Raw genomic sequence first — 9135 nt, forward strand, 5'->3', positions numbered from 1 at the left:
ACAAACCACGATACAAAGGCAGTAGTACCACTCTGCCTTCCGCTCTTTACTGGTCCGGGGCTGACCCAGAATCTCCACAATAGGGCCAATAGATTCACCTTCGTTTATCTGACTCCATTTTAGAATAATAATTTAGATTAGTTATCCACATTAGTGGATGTCGTATTTATAATTTTGACTTGATCGCTATAGGAATCCTGTACTGAGAAGAACTCGCTGAACAATCCTCTGCTGGTACCACCGCATGTCACATCGCGCGTAATGTGCACGTCTCACGAACTGACTAGCTATCTGTAGTCATTACAGAGGTCGCAGGAATAGCTACTCTCGGGTATATCTGTTTACAGCCTAGGGACCCAAGCAGACCAACATAGCTACGGCTGTGCTCGACATGAATGAACTACCAAGCGGAGGCGAGGGATTTACCAACATAGGTCTACGGGTGCTATACGCCGTGATACAGTAAGTGGAAATAATCATCCTCCCTAGACCAGTTCGAGGGGGTAAACCACGCATTCCCTGTGTAACATTAAGTGTCAGTAAGAAAAACCAAACAGATCAAGTTTTAACAATTTTATTTTACCAGGCAGGTTACATACACGTAATTGCATACTAGTTCCAAATAAAAACATTGCAATGCAAACCAAATTACGGAGTCTTAAACGTCATACCTGGTAATAAAAGCTACATACGGGAGTCTGGCTACAGACACCCTGTACGTAGAAACTACGTGCACGGAGTGCACGGGAGGCTGATTGCATTCTCCCAGATTGCTTAGTTTGCTGTCCTTAAATCCAAATTCTGGCCTTTGATGTTCACCCATCTGTAATTTGGAGCCACGCCTCCCCAGGAAGCGCAGGGGGGTTGAGGCACATGGCTTTCACTGGGGCAGAGCTCCACACAGCTTCTCCTGGTTCCTGGTTATGACGTACAGGGTTTGCTGTTGCAGAAATAAAACCATTGCACCAGTCGCACTGAAACAATCAGAATAATACCAAACATGAATATTATCTAAACTGACTTTGTCATGAAACATCCAATGCTGTACACATCATTTAGTGACTGAGTAAAGAGGGAGAGAACAATGAAGGGGGGTTCAGGAGAAGGTCAGGGCCTAACAGGCCGTGCCCTCTGAAACCTTCCCCTGAAACCTTCCCGTGCCGTAAAGAATGTTGCCCTGTCGTAAGAGTTTTACGACTGGAGGCCTGAGTCTTCCCCCACAGGCTCCTGCCCGTATGGGTGTGGAGATAAGGGGGGGGTTCATGATGCATGCTCCTAAATTACTTTACAGCCACATATTCCACAATACCAGAGGAAGCCAGCAAGCTGACCAGCCCTGAGTGATAATGCCAGATTTCGGCCTTACAGATTCCTCTCTTGACCCCATGGGGCAAACATAACACACTCCCAAGGGGTCACTATGAAGGCCGTGGCTGTGTATATAATTCCCTGCGGCTTGGGGTCTCAGTCCCGACATTGTCGGCAGCTGCAGGGGCTGAGCACCAAAGCAGCATGGGTAAAGGAGCTTAATAGGAGGATGATAATTTTGGTGATGACGGACCCTCAGAACACCCAGTCCCACCAGTCCCACCATGTGTAGGCGTCCTGAGCAGAGCTGGTAGAGGAGCCAGCCCTGGACGACCTGTTGCACCAGGTCCGTTTGGTCAGTCAGAGACCACGCACACTGTCCAAAAGAGTGTCCTTCCACCACAGAGAGACGTCCACCTCCAGCAGAATTCTCCTCAGAACGCAGATCTGACCCCTTGTGAAGTCCTCAATCACTTCCAGTTGGTGAAGTGACTTGCTGGACAGGTCAGACCTCCACCTGTGAAGGAACTCATCTCGCTGGTGATGTACTACTGTGGGTGAGACACCTGGATGATTTCAGCATGGCCATCCAAAAACTGAACACTAATACCTCTGGTGTCATAATGGGAAAAAGATGGTTACGCATATAGATCATAGCAGGATGTTTCATGACAATCAGTGCGAGTGGTGAATATGGCTTCTATGCCCCTTATAGTGATATCCACCAATATGGTGATTTAATTTATATACCTGATTCTGCACTACTATGCGAGTTGAGCATATGGTAGTGGAATTTGGATAGACCAGGTTTGGGTAAATCAAAAGAAAGAAAACTAAGAATCCGATACAACCGGTACAGTTATTTACAACAAACATATAAACATTACATACATACATAAATGCTGTGGGTAATGAATATTTTCCCTTTGTTCTGACACAATTTACCTATGCCAGTCTAAGGCTTCAATGAGCTCCCTTACAACGTGACTAGGAGACGTGTGCAGACAAAGGTCCAGAATATCTTGTATGATAGCAGTAAGCAAATCCTCAGCATATGTTCTGCAGGCTAAGTCACGCTCGATGGTACGGGTCTGATGAAAAAGGAAATGGCTGATAGAATTTGAGCGCCTGCGCTCCAATTCTTACTGATTGGAATATATTTTTATTGACAATTGATTATGTTTGAAACCAGTGATCAGCTGGTTTACCAAACATGCTGAAAATTAGGATTATCAATTATCCTATAAATATTTGGACGACAAGTCTAAATACTCAGAAACTAAATCATCGAGCCGTGCCTATAGCCATGCATATGTTTGTACAACACTGCAGTATGTTGCATAGAGAATGCTAACAGAACACTGGAAAGTATATAGCTCACATGCACCATTACAAGATTTATAATTCAGTTATTTTACTTTTAAAAATAAACATTTATTCGGGGTGAATATCTGCATAAATCCAGATATCCAATCAAGAATTGATCCTAAACAAAGAGATCAAAACATAACAAATTATACACTTCATTTGGAGTGCAGGTTCACTGTTCTAAAGACAAGTGACATAATAGGTGACAGACAAAGTGGGGGAGGAAAAACAACAATCAAGGAGACAACAGTGGAGAGCTAGGAGGGAATGACCCATAAGCCAGTCTTTGCCAAAAATGACCCCCCTTATGAAGTTTTAATGCCCAGGGAATAAAACAAGAGAAGAAATTGCTTCTCCTCATTATTTTTAAATTTGCTTAAGCATTTTCCATTTGGAACACCTTCTTCCAAAATATAAGCCAATTTATTTCCCCTAGGTTACAAATACCTCTCTGGTCGTAAACGTCTTCCCCAGCAGTGACAGATAATGCTGGCCACTGTTAGGTCAGTAAACTTTAAGGGTCAATTTTTGTCATTGACTGGTTTATCTGTGGTCTAGGAAATATTCTAATATATATATTTTGTGTTAGTGGGAGAAACCACACAAACATACAATTAGATTTAGGTACACACATGCCTCAGTTAATCTAACTGGCAACCAAGTAAGTATGTTAGTTTTCCTAACATTTCCTAAATGGCATGCAAAGACGTGCAGTATACCGTATTATAATATAAATCCTCTGCATTCACAGTGGTGGAGTTAAATCACACAAAGTGAAACAGAGGAAACAATATGGTGCACCAAGATGCACTATACGTTTGGCCTATGCCTATATATAATTAAATTTATCCAATAGGACAAATTATATAATCAGGGATTTCATCCTGTTTTACTACAGATGTATCCCCCCTAGGGCAAAGCCTATGTGACATCTATTACAGAGCATTTGGTAGATTTAATTTTACACATGTCTATACCAAATGTCTCACAAACTATAGCCTATGTATTTAATTACAAGTATACAACTGTTACTGATACAGGTAGCACAGGCCAGAGGACTCAGTTTCCAGCAGCTCAGAAAGACAGAAATTCTGTGAGGCGACACCCGACACCAGTCTCAGAGGTCTCGCATAGGCCCCACATGCAGCTGATTCCCCAACCTTGTAGCAGCGCATCAGAGGGGTGGAGACTTGTATCTGCTGTGGCACCCAGCGGCCCTGTGACGTAACATCAGGCCCAGTACACAGAGGTATAGTGACCACCGGTACAGGCCTCCCAAACTCTGTTTCTAGAGCTGGAACTTAAAACCTAGGCTATGCTCCTGACTCAGCAGTCAGTCCAACCTATAATTATATACTTAAATAAGATGAAGAAGCTTGCCACCTTTAACAGAGCTCAAACTTACTCCACAGTTAATATTATATATATGTGCATGTTGTCATATTGCACATCTACGGGCAGCCATCAAAAATAATACTTATATACTTCCAATTGCGACATGCTTGTTTCTAAAACCGTTCCTACTGTAGCCTATTTGCTGTTTAAGCTAATAGCCACAGTCACACAGCACAGTTACAAAAACATGCATACCACCATTTCTCTCTCTCTGCCCTCTACCATGATCGCGCTACATACCCTGAGGGGTAGTAACCTGCAAATATGGCTGGTTTCTACGGTCCCAGTCCTATCCGGGATATGTCGATCCCCTACACAGTATTCATGCAGCAAAATAACACAACTTTCCCTAACATTACTGATAGAAAGAAACCATGCTACTCACCACACCAAGGATCGCAAAACCAGATGGAAGGAAAACCACACACCCGGAGTAACGGGTATCATGCCGGGTTGCACAACACCACCAGAAGGAGCAAACTTCAGACACCTCACCCCTTGTAAGGCTCAAATCTTACACTGGATGAAAGCAGATCACGTCGGCAGACGAATCTGACATGAATGGAATTAGATCACGTCGGGGTCACCAACTGTAAAACCCAACGCTAACCCAACGACGGAATTTAGCGAGGGCTGAAGGTATCAGCGTGCTCGTCCTTCTGGTGTTGCTGAAAGAATACTAATAGGGTTAAAAAGTAGTGGCCCCTATGCAGACAGTCTAGATCAGCCAATAAACAAACCACGATACAAAGGCAGTAGTACCACTCTGCCTTCCGCTCTTTACTGGTCCGGGGCTGACCCAGAATCTCCACAATAGGGCCAATAGATTCACCTTCGTTTATCTGACTCCATTTTAGAATAATAATTTAGATTAGTTATCCACATTAGTGGATGTCGTATTTATAATTTTGACTTGATCGCTATAGGAATCCTGTACTGAGAAGAACTCGCTGAACAATCCTCTGCTGGTACCACCGCATGTCACATCGCGCGTAATGTGCACGTCTCACGAACTGACTAGCTATCTGTAGTCATTACAGAGGTCGCAGGAATAGCTACTCTCGGGTATATCTGTTTACAGCCTAGGGACCCAAGCAGACCAACATAGCTACGGCTGTGCTCGACATGAATGAACTACCAAGCGGAGGCGAGGGATTTACCAACATAGGTCTACGGGTGCTATACGCCGTGATACAGTAAGTGGAAATAATCATCCTCCCTAGACCAGTTCGAGGGGGTAAACCACGCATTCCCTGTGTAACATTAAGTGTCAGTAAGAAAAACCAAACAGATCAAGTTTTAACAATTTTATTTTACCAGGCAGGTTACATACACGTAATTGCATACTAGTTCCAAATAAAAACATTGCAATGCAAACCAAATTACGGAGTCTTAAACGTCATACCTGGTAATAAAAGCTACATACGGGAGTCTGGCTACAGACACCCTGTACGTAGAAACTACGTGCACGGAGTGCACGGGAGGCTGATTGCATTCTCCCAGATTGCTTAGTTTGCTGTCCTTAAATCCAAATTCTGGCCTTTGATGTTCACCCATCTGTAATTTGGAGCCACGCCTCCCCAGGAAGCGCAGGGGGGTTGAGGCACATGGCTTTCACTGGGGCAGAGCTCCACACAGCTTCTCCTGGTTCCTGGTTATGACGTACAGGGTTTGCTGTTGCAGAAATAAAACCATTGCACCAGTCGCACTGAAACAATCAGAATAATACCAAACATGAATATTATCTAAACTGACTTTGTCATGAAACATCCAATGCTGTACACATCATTTAGTGACTGAGTAAAGAGGGAGAGAACAATGAAGGGGGGTTCAGGAGAAGGTCAGGGCCTAACAGGCCGTGCCCTCTGAAACCTTCCCCTGAAACCTTCCCGTGCCGTAAAGAATGTTGCCCTGTCGTAAGAGTTTTACGACTGGAGGCCTGAGTCTTCCCCCACAGGCTCCTGCCCGTATGGGTGTGGAGATAAGGGGGGGGTTCATGATGCATGCTCCTAAATTACTTTACAGCCACATATTCCACAATACCAGAGGAAGCCAGCAAGCTGACCAGCCCTGAGTGATAATGCCAGATTTCGGCCTTACAGTGCAATGCACAAAATCATGTAGACACGGGTCAGGAGCTTCAGTTAATGTTCACACCAACCATCAGAATGGGGAAAATGTTTTATCTAAGTGACTTTGACCATGGAATGATTGTCGGTGACAGACAGGGTGGTTTGAGTCTCTCAGAAACTGCTGATCTGCTGGGATTTTCACGCACACTAGTCTCTAGAGTTTGCAAAGAATGGTGCAAAAAACTTGTTAATGAGAGACATCAGAGGAGAAGGGCCAGACTGGTCAAAGCTGACTGGAAAGTGACAGCAACGCAAATAACCACACATTAAACACACAATGTATCAGGCTACAGCAGTAGAAGTCTAAAAAATGTCAAATAAATACCTAATAAAGTGCTCGGTGAATGTATATTATACTCTGTACAGACAGGGTGAATCAATTATCTGTCAATTCTTTATATTACATTACATTACATTATATGAGTTTAAATTCAATTCATTAATTGGAAAATTGACATTGATCATCTTTGGCATTTTCAGTTCATTAATTAAATACATGTTCCTGGAATGGAATTGACACAATTCTTGCATTTGTTTTCAGTAAAAAATTTGTGGATTGAATCTAGTCAATGTCTGTGGATAATAAATAAATAATACACGGGACTTGACTGGCATTGTTGAAACATAGTTCAATGTCTGTTATACGTATATTAATAAATAAAGCAGTTTAATTTGCACATGAATTAATACTTTAAGATGCATTCATGCATTTTTGTAGTTTTTTGCAATTAACATCTCCTTCAGTTGGCCTGGAACAGGAAGATAATACAGGAGCATTAGTCTTAATTGCTGACACATTTGCTACACTGCAGTCTTTGCCAGTACAGTGACATCACTATGGTTTCAACCCCTTTAATTGAAATTGGTGGGATTTTGTTGGTATCATAGATAAAAATAATTCTGAAGATGTGACTTTCAATGCAGGCTAATCTTTGTATGACAGAGGTGTAGGCTGTAATTTGCTCAGAAGAAGAGCTCAGTGAGCATGTTTTTGCTATCATGGGATTTACAATATCCATCTGCTACGAAATATGGCATGGTGGCAAAGCGGATCACAGCTGATCCTGATATGTTCTAGAACCCATTTCTCTGCATTTCTGTGGCACATATCTACAGACATGGGCATTATTTGTCTATGGACAGAGCTTACCTTCTAGGCTCAGGACACACACTGACTGCAAGGCCACTGACGCAAGAATGATCAAGAGGTGAACTGGGATCTCTGGTATTGCATTAAGGTTGTAGTTCCCAAACCCAGTGAGCTCATGACTCATTCAGTTAAATTCAATTCAACATAGCTGTATTAGTCGGTTAAGGCACTTAAGTTGGAATTAAACATACAAAATAAATGTAGATGTATAGATATACTGTGTATTAATGTATAGCAGTACATTATCAGAATCACACTTAATTTGACTTGTTGATCAGCATCTCTCTGTGTAACAGTCAGAGACCAGGGAATATGGTGATGGGTAACAATGAAAATAAGAAAATGTGTATGTAGCATAAATGCATATAGTAGTACAAAGTATAGTATTGCACTTGGTGCAACATAATATATGAAAAATGTATGTCATATTCCACACGGTACATTATATTGCACCTGTTATGTGAGAAAATGCATTCAGCTGCTGCCACTTGATTGCATGATTAAATATTTGTATTAACAAGCTGATGAACAGGTCTACCTAATAAAGTGATCACTGAGCGTACATCATGACGTTTCTAATTATGAGGTTACAGTGTAGTAAAAGGTGAAAATATTTTATTCCTGTCGGTAAAGTGTACTATTCATAAGCGTGATGGCACATGGGTAGAAGCTGCTCCTATATCTGGCGGTTTAGGCACCTATTGATCTGGAGTGCCTGCCAGAGAGCAGAGTTTGAAATCAATGGGAGCCCGGGTGCGAGGGGTCGCCTATGATTTTGCCCACTCACGTCCAGGCTCTGGAAGTGAACAGGTCCTGGAGGATGAACAGGTTGCAGCCTGTGACCTTTTCTGGATGAGACACTGCAGGCTGTCACTGCGGCCGCCATCTGCATCCTGAACATCTTCAACAAGGCCATGTGATAGGCACAACAGCACAAAGCATTAAGAGTTAAACACATAATTACAACCTACCGTGATTTAAGTGAGGTAAAGAAGTACAGTTCAGTTCGGCTGGTTCAGAGTTGTTGACATGTAAGGTACTAGATTAAAGGAACCAAAGGCTAAAAGTGGAATACAACTAGCATAAAAATACATTTGCATAAAAGTACAAGCATGCAATTAGTGGAGTAGAAAATAAGCAAGAGTGAATATAACCATGAGTGACTGAATATAAAAATGTGTTCTGACATGTGTACCAAATGTGAAATGTCTTTTTATGCAGTTGAATGCTGCAGTAATTGATTGGGGTGTATCTCAACAGGAATTGTAGGCACACAATTTTTCTATTAACAACCCAGCCACCCCCAAAAACACATATGCACACACACACACACACACACACACACACACACACACACACAATCGGCCATAACTCATAGTTTAGGAGAGGCTGCATTATGGTATGATTGTTAAGAAATGGCTTAGGAGGCTCATAGACCCATTGTAGTTTTGGTTTAGCAATTCGCTTTGTGGACATTGGCCCTTGAGTGTAATTGCTAGCCCAGAGAGAGATACTGAAATGTTCTTTCATGCTTAAGTGTAGGTCTATACATTCGTAACTAAACAAAACATTATGCTCGCCAAAAACATTATGGCAGTGTTTCCGTTGTACTAAAATAGCCATAATTTGTGTGTTTCTGAAATAGTGTATTGGGGCAGGCAGCAGTATTGGTTCTCTTGCTTGCATGACTTCTGATAACCCCTGACTCGGAAAGGCAGCCTGACTTTGACAGCAGATACTTAAATGGGCGGTTTTCCCCACACTGCTGTTAACTTTCTGTAA

General features: G+C 42.4%; 1 pseudogene; it reads right to left on the reverse strand.

Annotated features, from left to right (window-relative positions):
• Window positions 1-558: 558 nt before the first annotated feature.
• Window positions 559-8269, reverse strand: LOC133131521 (uncharacterized; annotated as a pseudogene).
• Between the last annotated feature and the right edge of the window lie 866 nt (window positions 8270-9135).

Source organism: Conger conger, chromosome 6 (genome assembly GCF_963514075.1).
Source record: "Conger conger chromosome 6, fConCon1.1, whole genome shotgun sequence".
Lineage (NCBI taxonomy): Eukaryota > Metazoa > Chordata > Actinopteri > Anguilliformes > Congridae > Conger > Conger conger.